Here is a 17,678-nt window from a genome sequence, read left to right as displayed (position 1 = left end):
ACATTTTTCGCTATCACGTGACAGTTTCAAGTAATTGACTTAAGTAAATAATAAATATGATGTTTATATTCTTTTACTGTCATCTATGTAGTTGTTATATCACTATTCAAACGATTTTTTTATCTATAATGACTGAAATAATTTTATTAATGAAATTAAAATAAAGTTTAATAATAATTTATCGATGTTCAAATACTAAACTTAAATTTTTAATTTACAAAAAAAACTTTCAAAATGCATCACATGAATGCTTTGAAAGTGGAGCAAAAATCTTAGTCAAATTGTCTAATTAAGTATGGTTGCTAATAAATATGTGGCTATGTGTGAACATTAATATATGTTTGTTTTTTATGTATTGATGAAACTCTATATATTATATATAGAGTTGTGTGATTGAAATGGAGAGTAATTGAAAACAAGAGAGTATGTAATAAAAGGTACGTAGTGAGTGCAGTGTATCCATGATTTAAAAAATATCAATATTAGTCCTTCTTTTTCTAATTTTTTTTATCTCTAACAAAATGGTATCAGAGCCACATTACGAGAGTCAGTTTTCCGCCAAACAGACTCTATAAAAAATGTCAGACGGTCAATACCCTCAACTTACCAAAACCAATTATTCAAATTGGTGTATCTATTACTACTATTAAACCTCACTTGCCATGTATCACTTTAACAATAATAATTTATATGATGTGTCATTTTGAGAATTTTTTAAATTTTTAAATTTATTTCTTCTAATTTTACTAACTACCTCGATCAACGTAGAGTCCGCCTCTCTTCCTCTCAATCTCTGCCCTTTCAACTGCCACCCTCAACTTCTCTTCATCACTCCCTCGACCTCACGATCTTAGCCCTCTCCCTCATATGGCTGTATGAACTTCTTCTCTTCCTCAACTGCCTCTTCTTCCCTGCTAACCTAGCCTGTAAATTGTTCATTTTCTTAGAATCTTAGAATCTTAGAATTCCCTCAACGGCTCTGCAATCCCTTTCTCAAATTTATTGCTACATTCTTTTCCTTCAATTTATTAGTTTTTCGTCTGCGTTTTTCTAGATACTTCCTCCTGCTGTGATTTGTTCTTAAGCCCTAAGATAGATGGCGATTGCTCGGATCGCAGATTCGACGATGTTCTTCGCCGTCGGTTTCTTCGCCAAGGCATTATTCTCCATCCTATCTTCTTTCGATTTTTTCCCTTAATAACTAATTTAATTTTGCAATAATTGTTCGTAATTGTTCATCAACTCAATTCTTCTCTCTCGTGTGTTCTCATAGTGATTAATCTTAGTTGGGTTCTCTGAAGAATTCTACTTGGTTCAATTACGAACTCTTCTCCCCATCTCTCTCTTTTTCTCAATGTTTTAGCGATCCTGGTTATTTTTTTTCTGGTTTGTAATAGGTTTACCTGCATATTCTTTTAGGTGTTTCACTCCAGCTGATGATTTTTCTCGCCTAACAAAGGTAAATGGTGTCTCCTCATTTATTACAATGTAACTATGTTAATTTTTCTATTTAATTGACTATAGTTTACAAGATTTTAGGTATTCTGTAAAAGCATTGATTCTGACTTGTGGATGATCGTGATGAGCCTGCCGCCTTTAGATGTAACGGGTAATCTTGCTCTTTCAATAGTCTATGGAAGGTTAGAGAGTCATAATTTGCTTTGATTCATAATTTTTTATTTAAATAAAGTGATTAAGTTTGCAATTGGTTGTTGTCTTATTTTTCTCATATATTCGTTAAAATATCAGATATATCTTATTTTTTCCATATATTGGATTTGCAATTGCTTTATTCTTTCTCATATGTTTCTTTTGAGTTTTTAGGCAGATTCTTTTCCTTTTCTGCTTATTTTAGCATGTTGTTGATATTCTCTTTTTTGTTGATAGTATCTTTTAACCAGATTTTTGAAATGACTCAATTCTGCTTTTTTCAGATGAGTAATCATCTATTAAGGGGACTCTGGTAAGTGCTCTTATCATTGTTTTGGAGAATTTATATTTTATTTTGTCCACACTTATGATTGGCGAATTGATGCTTTGGAAGTTTTGAATTTAGATTTTTGAAAAATGCTAGAGATTATATTTCCTTAATTATATTATTTTTCTTTAAAGTTCTTATGTGCAGATTCTTTTCCTTTTAGTCTTATTTTATAGACTGTTTCAATTGGTGTTATAATGCTTGTAAATGAATGTTGATGTTGTTGTTATGATAATGTTTAAAATTTTAAATTATGTACACTTATCATGAAATATTTTCTTTTCAATATCAGAATGCTAGGCATGCCTTATTCTTTCTCATATGTTTCTTGAATTTTCTAGGAAATTTTAGCCTTTCAATTTTTCCAACTCATATACCATTCTTGCACACTCCTACATACCTTTCATGAGGAACTTTTTCTTTGCAAGCATGCAAATTAAAAGGCAAATGGACTTTCGCAAATATTTAGTTTCTCAACTTCAGCACCTATGTATATGACAATAAGTCCACTCGGATCATTAAGTATAACATTCTTCCTAAAAGGGATTTTTTTTTTTTATGAATGATACAGCCATGAAACTATGTCCCTAATAAATATGGAAGGATTTCATTTTGCAGTATATCTCTGAAACAGTTCGGATTTTTGCAGGTTCTTTGTTTTTTCGCAACGTGTACATTTAGGATACTGAAATTTTGAAACTATTCAACTGTCCAAATATATAAATCAAATGTTATTCATCAGACTTTTGTTTCAACTAATAATACGGATTGTTTTCATTTAACAGTGTATAACTCCATTTCAAGTTCATTTTGTGAACTTTCTACCTATTTCACTTTCGTTCAGTTTTTTACCTCTCCCAATAAAAGAGACCATGCTTATGTTGTTGTGACTATTTACAATTCGATTATTAACCATATCTAATTTTGTACAACATGTTGAGATCACAAGTTGCAGTTCACTTTGATGGGGCAGAAGTTGATTTGATGAGAACAACTTCTTGACTCAAAAAATTTGCAGATCAAATGTGTGGCCTAATAACAATTCTGATATTCCATCCCAAACGCAAAAGAGCTTGATTGCTATGGCTTAAATTCCTTCAAATGCAAAGTAGAACCCGATACTCCTAAAACATTATTCCAATGTGGAGGCATATAGTGAAAATACAGTGAAACAATGTTACACTCAAATGCATAAACTGAAATAATGTTACCCTCAAATGTTTAGAATCGCAATATAGGATTTGTGTCATAGCAATCAGGTGGACCAAACGGTCTACAGCTAGATTTCACTCCCCTCTCTGAAGCATTGGCCTCTAAATCCTACAATAAAATTTATGATGTCTGCAATCTACTCATGCTCAAGGTAATTGTTTTCTTTCACCTTATCTATCTTCTGTTTTATCTATTTTTTCCCATTCTCAATCGATTTCTAACTCGTGATACTTTTCTTTTGATAATATTCTTTTTGTTATTTGTATCGCTGATCCAAACCCTTTTTTTTTCTCAGTTCGCTGCAAAAGGTGTTCCGTTTCAGAACGAATAGCCTTATGCAATTCATCTTCTAGGCCACATTTATGTTATTAGGTAAGTTATTTGTAATTTTAAGAATTGACTTTCTCTCTCTGTTAGTTTATGAAAGTTTTCTGTGAATTTCATATTTTGTAGAGTAAATCTTCCTTGGTGGCTCTCTTCTTCTCACTCTTTTAGCCAGTGACTAAATACTGGATTAGGGTTATGAAATTTGATATTTGTCCTTAATTACTGGATGTGAAGGGAGAGTGCGAAGGAGTCGTTAGCAATTTATATTTTGCTAATTTATATTCTTGCAGTTGTTTGTTGTTTTGAAGAGTGAGGATTTTATGTTGGAGTCCAATCTGTTGTATTTTTTGTATACTTCATTTTATAGGGTTTTAGTGCAGTTAGGGTTCTCACATGAGAAGTCATGAATGTCCACCAAAAAATGGAAACAAAAAATGTTCAACTGGTTCTCTGTTTTTTCACGTTTCTTGTGTGAATATAATCAAGCATTCATGTTCATTAATTTGTTATGGGGTTTAAGAGCTTTGTTCTTTATTTATAGAAAAACGAATTTAAACAATTGGATTTAAGGGCCATTTAAGCTAAGAACTGCAATTATCCAACTTTGTGGTTTAGGTATGCAAACCTTTTGGAACTGCTATCAGCTCTTTGTGATTTAGGCATGCATTTCACTACAAGAGAAGGATGTATTACTGCTCTCTTTGGCTCTGCCTTCTCAGAAACTAAATGGTAACACAATAAGGTTTATTCTATTCATGTTACGGTTGATTATTTTTCTGTTTACTCTAAAAGAACAATTGAGATTCCAATGTCCTGCCGAAAAACTCTGGAAATCAGTACCTTCAGCTGTGAAAGAAAACCAACTAGAAGTGGTTTTGATTGGAGTCAAGAAACTGGGGTGGTTGTTGCTGCATTCTCAGGCAATTTTTCCAGTTCTGTCTATAACAATTTGATTAAGTATTATATAATAATTTGAGTTACTTTAGCTCATGCTCTCAAGTCGCCTTGAACTTATAAGGACTCTCCTTATCTCAAGAATTGACATTCAGTGACTCTCAACTATTAGTTTCATTATTGCTTTGTGATTGTTCTGTTTATGTTCTTAGTTTTTTTAATATATTATCCCGCCTCTTATTTGCACACACACCTGTTGATATTGTTCCTTACTGTTTTTGGTTCCAAATTCCCCACAAACAGATTCTTTACATGAAAATTCTGATATACACGTTCTGTTCATATGTTCACTGAAATTAGACTTAAAGTTTAGTTTCTTTGAAAGATTGATAATTTTCTATGCTCATTTAGAGTTCATTTGATTATATTTCCACTTTGGTTTGGCAAGATGATGAGTTTCTATTTACAGTAAGGCCCTATTAAATAAAACAATCTGAAAGTGGCGTTCAATTATATTCTTCGCTCTAAATTGCCTTTTGAAATCGAAATTGGAGGCTTGCAAGTTCTTCCATACATACAAAATGAATCTCCGATGGAGCGATACTGTTTCATTAAATTGAGCCCCTGATATGCCATGTATTAATTTATACAATTGTTTTCAGGTGGAAGCATTCCCAAATGGATTTTGGGAGATCAGGCCTATTACAGTGTTATTTTTGTATGCAGTTTTCCGAGAGACCTATTACAGTGTGAAATTTTGAATACTCGAAGGATCGATTTTTTTTTCTTTTTTTTTTCTTTTTCGTTATTCATAATTAAAAAGAATCTTTTGCTTTAATATTTTAGATTAATTAGTTTGAGATATTTTTTGATGTTCTATTTTTTTTTTTATGTCTATGCATGTCCTTTGTTTGAATTGTTGTGCTGTGTAGGATTTTATTTTTGGTGGTAGATATAGAATTAAGTTCTAAATTCAATTTTTATTAAACTAAACCTTTTTTTTTGTTGTTGTTCATCAATCCATAAGCTCATTTTCTTTAACATTCTTAACAAGCTTCGGGACAATTGAGTAGTCAGACACGAATTGAATCTCCCTTATTGAGAATTCACTAAACAGATGTAAATAAGGTGATGTGTTGTGGTATGAATTCTCATTTTGTGTTTTGTTGTTCATTTTCATTTTTCCTTCTTTTTTTCTTTGTGTTTCTCATGAAATTTTGTTCTCTAATGTGGCACTCTCGATGATCTGTCAGGTAAATTCCTAGGCTCCGTTCATTTTGTCCTTTCCATTTTTTCTTTGAAATGATTTTGTTGTATTAACGTTTCCATTTTTGAAGAACTTGGAAGTGGACATCACTGATCTCTAAAGATTCTTTTTTTTTTCCATTGGCATCTTCTACTTTCTAGGGAACTAGGTTTCAAAAGGCTTGAGTTGCTCAACATGGTCTATGAGTTCTATAATTCTATTTATTGATTTCTATTCTATTTTTGTTGAGCATTTGCTGAATCTGAGCAAGTGCTTGGAATATTTGAGTGGTCTGGAAATAATCCCTTCCTCTTGACTTTTGGCTTTTTTTCCAGTGTGTTTGCTCTTTTAATTTTCAGTGAGGGGTTCAAAGGTGAGCTAAGACTTTTCACCAGAGCTGCAAGCAACCAATATGGTGATATTTTTTAATTTTAGAGTTATATATAGCTTTTCGCCAGAGTTGCAAGCAACCGAATGTTTTATTTTTTAGTTTTTGAGTTAATATAGCTGTTTGGTTAAACTTATGCCTAAATGGAGAATATTTGTTAAATTCAAGGTTTGAAAGTATTGACGGAGTTGGTATGATGCAAATTTGATTCGTAGTTTTGGTATTGTGTTGAGTATCTTGAGATTTTAATATAATATGCATGTACTTATACTAATTTTCTGTAAGTTTTTAAATCACGGGACTACATTTATAAATCATGCAAACCACGAGTATATATATTTTGTAATTCACCTTAAAGTATATACATCTTTACAAAATTACAGTTTTGGTACTTTTTGAAAAATTAACATAGTATATTTACTGATTTATAATAAATTTTAAATTTTAATAAAATAGACGCTGTTTATATATTTAATGATTTGCAATAAATTTTATAAAAAGAAACACTAAATCAGAGCTGAATATAATTGTATTTAAAAGGTGTAAGAGTACTAATTGGGAGAAGTATAAAAGACTTGAAAAACATAAAGTAGAAAAATTTAGCAGTGGTAAATTACTAATTGGGTTAGTCACTTTTTTTTCTCTTTTATTTTTGGTAAATACTCCTTGTCATTTTTTTTTTCAGTTCGCTCTATGCGGATGAGGCTTTCTTTTCTTATATTCAGAGTGGTGATAAACTGATAGGAATCAAGAATGGTTTTAATAATAGAAGGCTTCTGAAATTAGAGAGCTATTCTGAAATGATTGTAAGTTGAATAGTTAATGTTTTTTCATGTATACTCAAACCTAAAATCCAGAAATTTTTGAAGGCAATTATAAATCTAATATATTGATGAATTATATCTTTGCATTGTCTACTTTATAATTTACATTCTGGAAATCCAAAGTTATTGAACTTATATATATATATATATGGTATTCGCTATGGTTACTTTGTTTTTAACAAAGTACCGTTACTTAGTGTGGTTTTCACCATTGGATTAATTTTATGCTCTATCATCCAATGGTGAAAGTATATATATATATATATATATATATATATATATATATATATATTTTCATTGATATCATAAGTGTTTTTTTTAGGAATTTTGTGCAATTATCATTATTATTATATATAAGTGTTTTTTATTGTTATCATATATAAAAAAAATGTTTTAATTAAGTTCATTTGTGTAAAAAAAAAACTGAAAAAACTATTAAATTCTCTTGACTGGGAGAGATAAAAATTAAAAATTAAAACGAAATATAGAAATTAATTTTCAGTATATTCTTCCAAACTTGATTTTCTCATCTCTCATTTTGTGATTTTCAACACTAGAATCATCAAATCAATCTACTCATCTCCTAAGCTCGACGAAAAATTTAAATAAGGGTCAAATCCATAACAAAATCAATGGTTCATTGTGAAAAAATAATTGATCAGGAGTTTAATCCTTAAATGATTCTGGAACTTAATTATGCTTTTTTCCATAAATATATAGTAAAATTAAGTATTATTAAATGATTATTTCATTAAATTTAATTTTCTTTCTTGAATTTAGTTTACAAATAGCATACAGGTATATTATATAATTCAATTTATTTAATATAATATATTTTAATTTGATTTTTTAATATTGAAATTTTTTTATGAAATTCTTATACATATTCAATCATATTTTTATATGATAATATTTATTATTAATAAATTTTTATATGAAATTTATACACTCCGTGCATAGCACGGGTCAAAAGCTAGTTCGAATGAAGGCGTTACTCGGATGTCAAGATGTCTGGGATATTGTCGAAAAAGGCTACGTAGTCCCAGCCCACGAGTCAGTATTGCCACAGGCAGAAAAAGATACTCTGCAGAAAAATCGCAAAAGCGATCAAAAGGCGGCTACTCTCATCCATCAAGGTTTGGATGAATTAATGTTCGAGAAAGTAGCCGAAGCTACCACTGCCAAACAATCGTGGGAAATCCTATGAGTTTCTCTTCAAGGGGGGGAAAAAGTTAAAAAGGTTCGTTTGCAGATGCTGAGAGGAGAATTTGAGATGATGAGGATGAAAGAGACGGAGGCCATTAGTGATTACTCATCCTGAGTAAAATCTGTCGTAAATCAAATGCGACAGGAAAAAAAATTAAAGAGTCCAGAATTGTTGAAAAAATTCTGCAATCACTACTACCAAAATTTATGGAGGAGTCTAGAGACATTAGCGAAATGTCAGTTGACGAAGTTGTAAGGTCATTACAAGCACGCGAGGAGCGGTTTGAGAAACAAAGAGAAGATTCTGTAGAACAAGTCTTAGCAACGAAGACTGTGTTTAAAAATAGTGAAGGTAGTCAGTCCGACAGAGGACGTGGAAGAGGTCGAGGAGGAAATGGAAGAGGTCGAGGACGTGGCAGAAGTCAAAGCAAAAATGAAAACGACAACAACAACAACAATGACAAAAGCACTCAATTCACCAGAGGCAGAGGAAGAGATCGAGGATGCGGTCAAGGTAGAGGAAACTGGAGGCCGAATGAAGGACGCGACAAGTCCAACATTCAATGTTACAATTGCTCTAAGTACGGTCACTATGCGGTGGAATGTTGGAGAGGTAGAGGAGACTGCCAATAATATTCAAGATGCGGAAGTAACTGGCACAGTGTTACTTACCTATGCAGGTGAAGAAAATCGTGAAAATAATATATGGTATCTTGACAATGCGGCAAGTAACCATATGTGTGGTGACAAGAAGATGTTCGTGGAGCTCTATGAATCAGTTCGCGGTAATGTTGTATTTGGAGATTCCTCCAAGGTTCCTATTACAGGTAAAGGAACCATTCTTATTCGACTCAAAAATGACGCTCACTAGTTTATTGATAATGTTTATTATGTTCCTAACATTAAAAGCAATATTTTGAGTTTGGGACGGTTACTGGAGAAAAATTATGAAGTTCACATGGTGGACTGAAAACTACTCCTGTTGAATGAGAAAAAGGAGTTGATTGCACGAGTACCCATGGCGAGAAACAGAATGTTCACAATTAACATTCAGACGGATGTGGCGAAATGTTTGAAAGCTTGTGTGCAAAGTCCCCTCTGGCTTTGGCATTTACGGTACTGACATCTCAATTTTGGAGGACTAAAGTTGTTGGGACAAAAGCAGATGGTAAACGGATTGCCTCACATTGACCAGCCCCATCAACTGTGTGAAGGATGTATTGTTGGAAAACAATTCAGAACCAGTTTTCCAAAGGAGTCCATGTCAAGAGCAAAGACGCCACTTGAGCTAGTTCACACAGACGTGTGTGGGCCGATCACTCCACAGTCTCTGGATAAAAATAAATATTTTCTACTTTTCATTAATGATTATAGTAGAAAAACTTGGGTGTATTTTTTGAAGGAAAAATCAGAAGTTTTTGAGACATTTAAAAAATTCAAGGCCCAAGTGGAGAAAGAAAGTGGCCATTTTATTAAGGCACTCAGATCAGACAGAGGCGGTGAGTACATATCCATCTCTTTCAAGCAATTTTGTGAAGAGCATGGAATCCATCATTTCATTTCAGTCCCCAGATCACCACAGCAAAATGGCATAGTAGAAAGAAAGAACAGAACGGTGCTCAACATGGTGAGGAGCATGTTAAAAAGCAAAAATTTACCGAAGGAGTTATGGGCCGAAGCACTAGACTATGCTGAAGCAGTAGACTGTTGAGCAGATCGCCAACTGTCAGTGTTTGGGATCAAACTCCACAAGAAGCGTGGAGCGGAATAAAGCCCAGTATTTCTTATTTGCGTGTTTTCGGTAGTGTTGCTTATGTCCATGTACCGGATGAAGAATGTAAGAAGTTAGATGATAAAAGCAATAAATATTTGTTTGTGGGCTATTCAGAACATTCCAAAGGGTACAAAATGTTCGATCCTCAGACTCGGAAAATCGTCATCAGTAGAGATGTCACCATTGATGAAGAAGCAGTTTGGGACTGGACCGATGCAAAAGAAAACAACTACAGTTTTTATCCTTTCATGGATAAAGGCAATGACCAGGAAGAACCAGCTACAGTCGCAGCCACAACACCAGCAACCAGTACGACATCAGCAAGTTCATCCAGTTGGAGTTCATCCTCGAGTGATGAAAACAGTTCAGATGAACATCCGCCCGGAAAGCCTAAAAAATTCATACCTATTAAAGATCTCTATGATGTAACAAGAAATCTCAATGATGAATTAACGCTTTATTGTCATTTTGTTAATGATGGACCAACAGATCCAGAAGAAGCAATGAAAGATGAAAAATGGAAAAAAGCCATGGAAGAGGAGATTCATTCGACCGAGAAAAATAAAACATGGGAGCTGACGTCACTTCCGACTGGTCAAAAACCCATTGGAGTTAAATGGGTGTTCAAAGCAAAGAAAGATGCAAACGGTGAAACTGTCCGACATAAAGCAAGATTGGTGGCGAAAGGGTTCATTCAATGACCCAGAATTGACTACAATGAAGTTTTTGCTCCTGTTGCCAGAATGGAGAGTATCAGACTGGTAATTTCTGTAGTTGCTCAACACGGGTAGAGAATCCATCAAATGGACGTGAAATCCACATTTCTCAACGGATACCTGGAAGAGGAAATTTATATCCAGCAACCACCTGGGTATGTTGTGAACGGTTAAGAAAATAAAGTGCTAAAATTGAAAAATGCACTTTACGGTCTTAAGCAAGCACCACGAGCCTGGAACAGTCGCATTGATAAATATTTTCAAGAAAATGGTTTTGTCAAATGCCCACATGAATATGCCCTGTATGCAAAGGTGAAAAATGGAGATATGTTATTTGTTTGTTTGTATGTGGATGATCTCATTTTTACAGGGAACAATCCTAAGATGTTTGAAGAGTTCAAGAAGACAATGGCTCGTGAGTTCGAGATGACTGACATTGGTCTAATGTCATATTATCTTGGCATTGAAGTGAAGCAGAATGACGATGGAATTTTTATTTCTCAAAGTGGTTTTGCAAAGGAGATCTTAAAGAAGTTAAAGATGGAAAATTGTAATTCCGTCAGCACGCCAGTCGAATGTGGAATCAAGTTGACAAAAGATGAAGGTGGAGACAGAGTCAACCCGACATTATTCCGAAGCTTGGTCGGAAGTCTCAGATACTTGACATGTACGAGACCGGATATTCTCTATGCAGTCGGCTTAGTAGAGCGATGTCGTCGCTGGTAGGAGACCATGAAGAAGAAGAAGATTAGGTTTTCAGAAGAAAAAGAACATAAAAAGATTTAGGGTTTGGACAGAGTTTAAAATGGATTCAAAATGTGGAAAATCTTACCTCCATTCAAATCGATTCTCTAAGAGCGTAAGGAAAAGGAGGAACAAGGAATATAGAAAGCAGAGCAGAAAAAGGAGACTATGGCTGCTCTAAGCTCTGTTGCCATCAAAGCTTTGTTGAGATGAGGGAAGAGAGAAACTAAATCTCGAGATCTTTAGTTTGAGGAAGAAAGATGTAGAGATAGAAAATAGGAGATGAAATTAGAAAAGAGAAAGCAGGGAATCGAATTTAGGTTTTGAGTTTTGGCGCGCATTAAAATTTTTGCTCTTTTTTGCTTCGCGCGCCTAAGTATAAAATTTTGGGGTTTTTTTATCTTTTATAACAATGACAGTATAATTTAATACATGTCATCTGAAAGCGATGAACATTTTGGTTTAAAATCGGGATTTTATGAGATGATAAACATCTGTCATCGTAAAGTCATACGTAATTTGAGTTTTTTTAGCACTAAGCTTTCAGATGACATAATTTTAATATACTGTCACAAAAAACAATCAGACGACATGAAAACAAATGTCTGTCATGTATCTTGTGTCATGTGAAAGGGAAAATGGCATAGTGTCATCACCATGTTAAATACTTTTCCATAAGCATATCAAGCCAAGTGACATGATACATAGTGACGGAGATTTAGTTAACCATATGACTATGCTTCACTTGGTGACTATGCTTCATACATGCAAGCTTCATAGCAATACACATACACAACCATTGTTTATCACATACTCATGTCTGACTATTGTATACAAACGAATTCAGTATATGGCAATTCCTATACACAACCCATATGTTGTAGGCATGAACATTGTTTCACTCAATTAACATTCATAGCATACGAGTATGGCCAATCACAATACTCAACCAAACCGCAACATGCCATTTGGATTGTACATTTCATGAAAAGTGAGGACGATGATGAAGTGTATGGTTCTAACACCACAAGCTTAGTCATAAACTTGTGGTGTTAGAACCATATAACTTCATCACCATGTTGAATGCTTTTCCATAAGCATACCAAGCCAAGTGACACGATACATAATGATGGAGATTTAGTTGACCATATGACTATGCTTTACTGTAGAACATGCTATATATGTATATTCAAGTGACACAGATAGCAACAGTTGACTATATCACCATACTTCACTGGTTAAGTTATATACAAGTAGCACTAAGCATGTTCATAAACATACTCATAGTCAGTTCTAGCTTCCTAAACAGAACATCAACCATAAGCTTCATAGCAATACATATACACAACCATTTTTTATCACATACTCATGTCTGACTATTGTATACAAATGAATTCAGTTCATGGCAGTTCCTATACACAACCCTTTATCACATACTCATGTCTGACTAAGGCATACAACAACATCATACATGCAACCAACATAACAATATATACACTCAACAAGTTAAAGAAATCTTCCCATATGTTGTAGGCATGAAACCATCTCTTCCATCAGCCGTCCAATATACTTCAACACTCTTACTATCTCTGCAAATAAAAAGAGCAATATTTACATATGTCAGCATCACCCCCAATAGCATCACGAAGTATATATTGCCCTAGGTTAAAAAGATAAAGACCAGAGATCTAACCTTTTTCAACGATATAATAGATATCATTTCCAGATGCTGAAATCAACATACACAAGAGTAAATAGGATGAGGAAAAGGAATAGTAAGGAACAATGAAACTCTAATACATCCTGAAACGAAGTAAATGTAGCTTACCATTACCTTGTTTCGACCCAGTGAGAAAGCAACCGGCCGGAAATAGCCAAAGAGAGGAGTGAGAGAGATGAAGACGAGTTGCGCCAAACCTAGTTAGGGATTTGGAATGAGAGAGGGGTTTATATATGAGCTGAAATTTCAGTCAAACAGATTGAGTGCGATAAGTTTTCGTTGGCCGCGTAAGTGAAAATTTTATTGCCACTATTTTTGTTTTCCGCAAACGATGACAATTATTTATAACCACTGCCATCTAATGATTAAGTAAATTTTGACTTAAACGCGCACTTTTTATAAATGACAGAGTTGTGTCATCGAAATCGTCCCGTGGGCTGCTCGAATTTTCTGGCGAGCTTAAGCGATTTAACATGCGCAAATTAGGGTCTATTTGCTCAATAACGTATATTTTTCAGTCGCCAAAACCCGAAACCGACCACACCATCAAACTCATAGACCTCGAAAACCCCCACCGCATAAAGTTCGGAGGCCGTCGGACGTCAGGAAGGCGACGCGTGGCCTGCACGCGCCGCTGGCTGCCGCCCACACGCGCGATGCGTGTGGCGTTTCCCGACGTCTAATTAGTGTCGATTTTTTATAGCTTGCTCGAAATATTATTAGGGTTTTTTATGTGATTTTTATTTTATTTTTGGGTGTACACAATAGTTGATATTGAATTAATTAGGTTTCTGTAATTATTTTTAATGTATAAAAACTGTTTATAAATACCCAGAGATGTCCGTAATCAATTTTTTTCTTAGATAATATGACGTGGTCTTCACTCTAAAGCGATAAAAGTAAAATTTTACTATTTCATACGTAAAAGATAAATATACACGTTGAATAATACCTAGTATAGAAAATAGAGATAGAAGGGAAGAAAACACTGCATTTTCATTCATAATCCACCTTTCACTATTACAAGCTAAATAGTCGTGCACTTGGGAAGAGTACTCACGGTTACAGGAAGAAAGACACATATCCTTAACTAATTCTCCGCTAACAAACAAAATAACCAAAAACAACTTACAAGACGAGAAATTCTACTATGGTCCGGTCCATTGGACCTTATCAATAGAAACGTGACAATTGTCCACTTTCTTTCCTTGCATCAATCATCTCTCAATGATGTAGCATGATTCTCTTTTTTTCATTGGTTGGGTCCATTGCACTCGGTCCAGTGCAGAAGTTCTGCTTACAAAGACTCAAAATGACTTTTCTTATTTTTAACACATTGACTTGTTGAGAAGTTTTCAATTCCAAAACATACACTACACAATCAACTCGTTGACACATTTGAAGATTTTGAAAACAAGATTGAAAAGAAATTTTAAAATTTTGAAAACAAGAGAACACCAAGAGATAACAAGATGTAGAAGATATGTACAAGCATGTACGAACAAAGGGATAAATAACAGAAGAAAAATTACCCCAAACATAAGCATCAGCCCCTCCCAAAATCCATCACTGAAGTGGCAAGCATTAGCAAAGGTAAAAGCTAGTGCTATCAACACAACTACTAGTTCCATAGCAGCAATTAACACAAAACTAAAAAACATGTTCCTAACAGGCAGTCCACTGAGCATCAACATGATTATTGCCAGTGAAAGCATCAATGAGCCTGTATTGCAGAACCAGAAACCCTGATCTGAGTTTAGCAAAAACCATATTTTATCGGGATTTGTTGAGGGAGTATCAGCAGCCTTTTTCATGGAGTCATCAGGCGGGGCGATTCCGGCTTGGAATGCTATAGATGCTGTTACAGTTGCGGCTACTAGGATATTGCCGCGGGCCTTCTCTAGTCTGTTTCCGACATTATTGATGTATCTAATCCACCATTTGTATAGCTTTCTAGGTGCTGAATTAATGCAACTAATAACCCCTAGCTGCTTTTTCTCAGGTACTTGATAAAGGGTATGGATTGGCTGTTCATTTTGGATTGGTATATTCATGCTTGGTGCAGACATTGATCTTGTTCTATGGTGCTTTGCAAGTATATGGTTCTTCAAAGTGTGGGCTCTATATATATGCGAAAAGAAGATGGCCTTGCCCGGCAATTTCCCATTGAATTTTCTACATGAGCTCATGTAAGTGACGTTTGCATTAATTCATGTATGTGGTTGTAGTGGAAGGGGTTTGGATTATAGCAATCTAAATTGCCTACAAAGTTCCCAATAATACAAGTTAGACCCTCAACATTTAATATGTTTTTTTGCATTTAATCTTTTTTTCGATTGAATGGATAATGACAGGACTCGAGGAAGAAAGCCCCGGCTAACTCCGTGCCAGCAGCCGTGGTAAGACGGGGGGCAAGTGTTCTTCGGAATGACTGGGCGTAAAGGGCACGTAGCGGTGAATAGGGTTGAAAGTGAAAGTCGCCAAAAACTGGCGGAATGCTCTCGAAACCAATTCACTTGAGTGTTACAACTTATTTTTTTTTTTTCATTTCACGCTTCTGTCAAATATTTGACATACTCATTATATTATTTTATTCAATTGAATATGATTTTCAGTTCGAAATTATTCAAAATTTACGATATAGTGTAGCAGCTTCAAAAGGTTAACCGGACATTTTATACAAGTTGAGGGAACTATCAGAATAATTTAAAAGTTTAAGGGATTATTGTATCATTTTAAAAGTTCAGAGGACCATTCATACTTATAGACAAATTCAGGAGAGGATAATAAGGTACACCAATGAATTAATTACTATATGGCTATTGTAACAAAAAGAAAATAATAATAATGGTTACGAAGCACCGATATGGGTATAAGGGAATGCGTACAGACACAGAAACGGTACTTCTAATAAAATATGAGATATATGGCGGAGATACGACAAATTTTATATAATTAATAATATATTATTTGTAATGAAAATTTTAAAAAATACATTTATGCAAGTTGAGGGGCATTCATACTTTATATGGTAGACGCATGTTCAGAAGGTTAACTGGACATTTTATACAAATTGATGGAACTATCAGAATAAATTAAAAGTTAAGAGATTATTGTGTCATTTTAAAAGTTCAGGGGACCATTCATACTTATAGACAAATTCAGGAGCATATGATGTATTAAACATTTCGAAAATTAACCCATGTGGATAATTAAGGTACATCAATGAATTAATGGCTATATGGCTATTGTAACAAAAAAAAAAAAAAAACTATGAAGCACCGATATGGGTATACGGGTATGCGTAAAAACAAAGTAAACGGTACTTCTAATAAAATATGAGATATATGGCGGAGATACGACAAATTTTAAATAATTAATAATATATATTATTTCTAATGAAAATTTTAAAAATACATAAATATATACCACAAATCACATTTATAAAGTCATTGTAAAACCGGATATAATACCACAAACAACATATGTAATGTTAACTAATAAGTCATACAATCCTTATATTTTTTAGTTTTTTTAATTTGTTAATAATGGGTGGTGGGTTGATATTACTTTAATTAATTGGTTATATAATCCATATATTTTTAAAGTTTTAAAAAAAACCTACAATTTAACTAATTAATTATGAAAAGTATCCTCGAAGTATCTCCAAGTATCCCTAATTAAAAAAGAAAAAGAAAAAAAGGATACTTTCTTGCCGTGTCCATACGTATCTCGTCGTATCCCCATCCCCGGAGTATTGGATACACATACGTTGACCACTTAGAAATATCGGTGCTTCACTGATTGATTGATGGTAATGCTTTAGACATTGATTTTGTTCTGTGGCTGAAAAGTAAGATAAGAGTCAGAGATTAATATAAGTTTTATGATTGGATCTCAGTTTGAACTTTCAGGCCATCTCCAACAATACACTCTATTTTACCTACTCTGTATACATTTTTCTCTACTCTATCTTTAAATATAAAGTTGCTATAGTAAAACTTCCTCAACCATCTACTCTATTTATAACACTAAAAAAAAAAGGGCGGCCCGGTCGCATTACGCGTCCCCGCTGAGCGAGGGTCCGGGGAGGGGTCCCACCACAAGGGTGTATTGGGGGCAAGCCTTCCCTTGCCAATTTAATTGGCAAGAGGCCGCTCCTAAGACTCGAACCCGTGACCTCAGGTCACACGGCAACCACGTTTTACCTCAGGTCACACGGCCTACTCTATTTATAACACTAAACCAACATATTCTTTTTAACAAACAATATATATTTTATTACTATTATATTAATTTTTCATTTTACATTCTTTTTCTTATTAATCAAAATATATCTATAAATTAAATTTTTTTATCATATTATATAATTTATTATTATTTCAATAATTTAAATAATAATTATTAAAATTAATAGTTAATAATTTGAATTTCATATAAATTTTTTATAATAAGCAAAAGAATTAGATAAAATTTGTTCAAATATAGAAAATGTACAAAAAAAAATAAATAACATTAAACTTAAAACAAATAACAAATAAATGTTAAACTAAAAATAAATAATATTTTTAAATTAAAACATAAAAAATAAAATATTAATATTTGTCTTGCTGGAAAAATGCAGCATGGGAAGATGGTTTTGCATATAT

The 17,678-nt window shown here is 33.6% G+C and overlaps 2 long non-coding RNA genes across 6 annotated transcripts; one reads left to right on the top strand and one right to left on the bottom strand.

Annotated features, from left to right (window-relative positions):
- The first annotated feature begins 753 nt into the window (after nucleotides 1-753).
- On the top strand, nucleotides 754-6,242 carry LOC136223275 (uncharacterized). Of its 5 annotated transcripts, none has more exons than XR_010685889.1 (7): nucleotides 754-873; nucleotides 1,055-1,156; nucleotides 1,420-1,459; nucleotides 1,540-1,609; nucleotides 1,935-3,341; nucleotides 3,486-3,562; nucleotides 4,133-6,242. It is a non-coding gene; the product is annotated as an uncharacterized lncRNA (long non-coding RNA). The 5 variants fall into 5 exon arrangements; XR_010685891.1 differs by having other exon boundaries at nucleotides 767-926; XR_010685890.1 differs by having other exon boundaries at nucleotides 767-1,156; nucleotides 4,133-4,246; nucleotides 5,074-6,242.
- Nucleotides 6,243-12,669: 6,427 nt separating this feature from the next.
- Nucleotides 12,670-13,594, bottom strand: LOC136222084 (uncharacterized). The gene is made up of 3 exons (XR_010685495.1): nucleotides 13,144-13,594; nucleotides 13,003-13,038; nucleotides 12,670-12,898 (listed from the first exon to the last, which is right to left on the bottom strand). It is a non-coding gene; the product is annotated as an uncharacterized lncRNA (long non-coding RNA).
- Between the last annotated feature and the right edge of the window lie 4,084 nt (nucleotides 13,595-17,678).

Source organism: Euphorbia lathyris, chromosome 3, assembly GCF_963576675.1.
Source record: "Euphorbia lathyris chromosome 3, ddEupLath1.1, whole genome shotgun sequence".
Taxonomy (NCBI): Eukaryota; Viridiplantae; Streptophyta; class Magnoliopsida; order Malpighiales; family Euphorbiaceae; genus Euphorbia; species Euphorbia lathyris.
The sequence above is the reverse complement of the archived record's forward strand: the minus strand, read 5'-3'. Positions and strand labels throughout refer to the sequence as shown.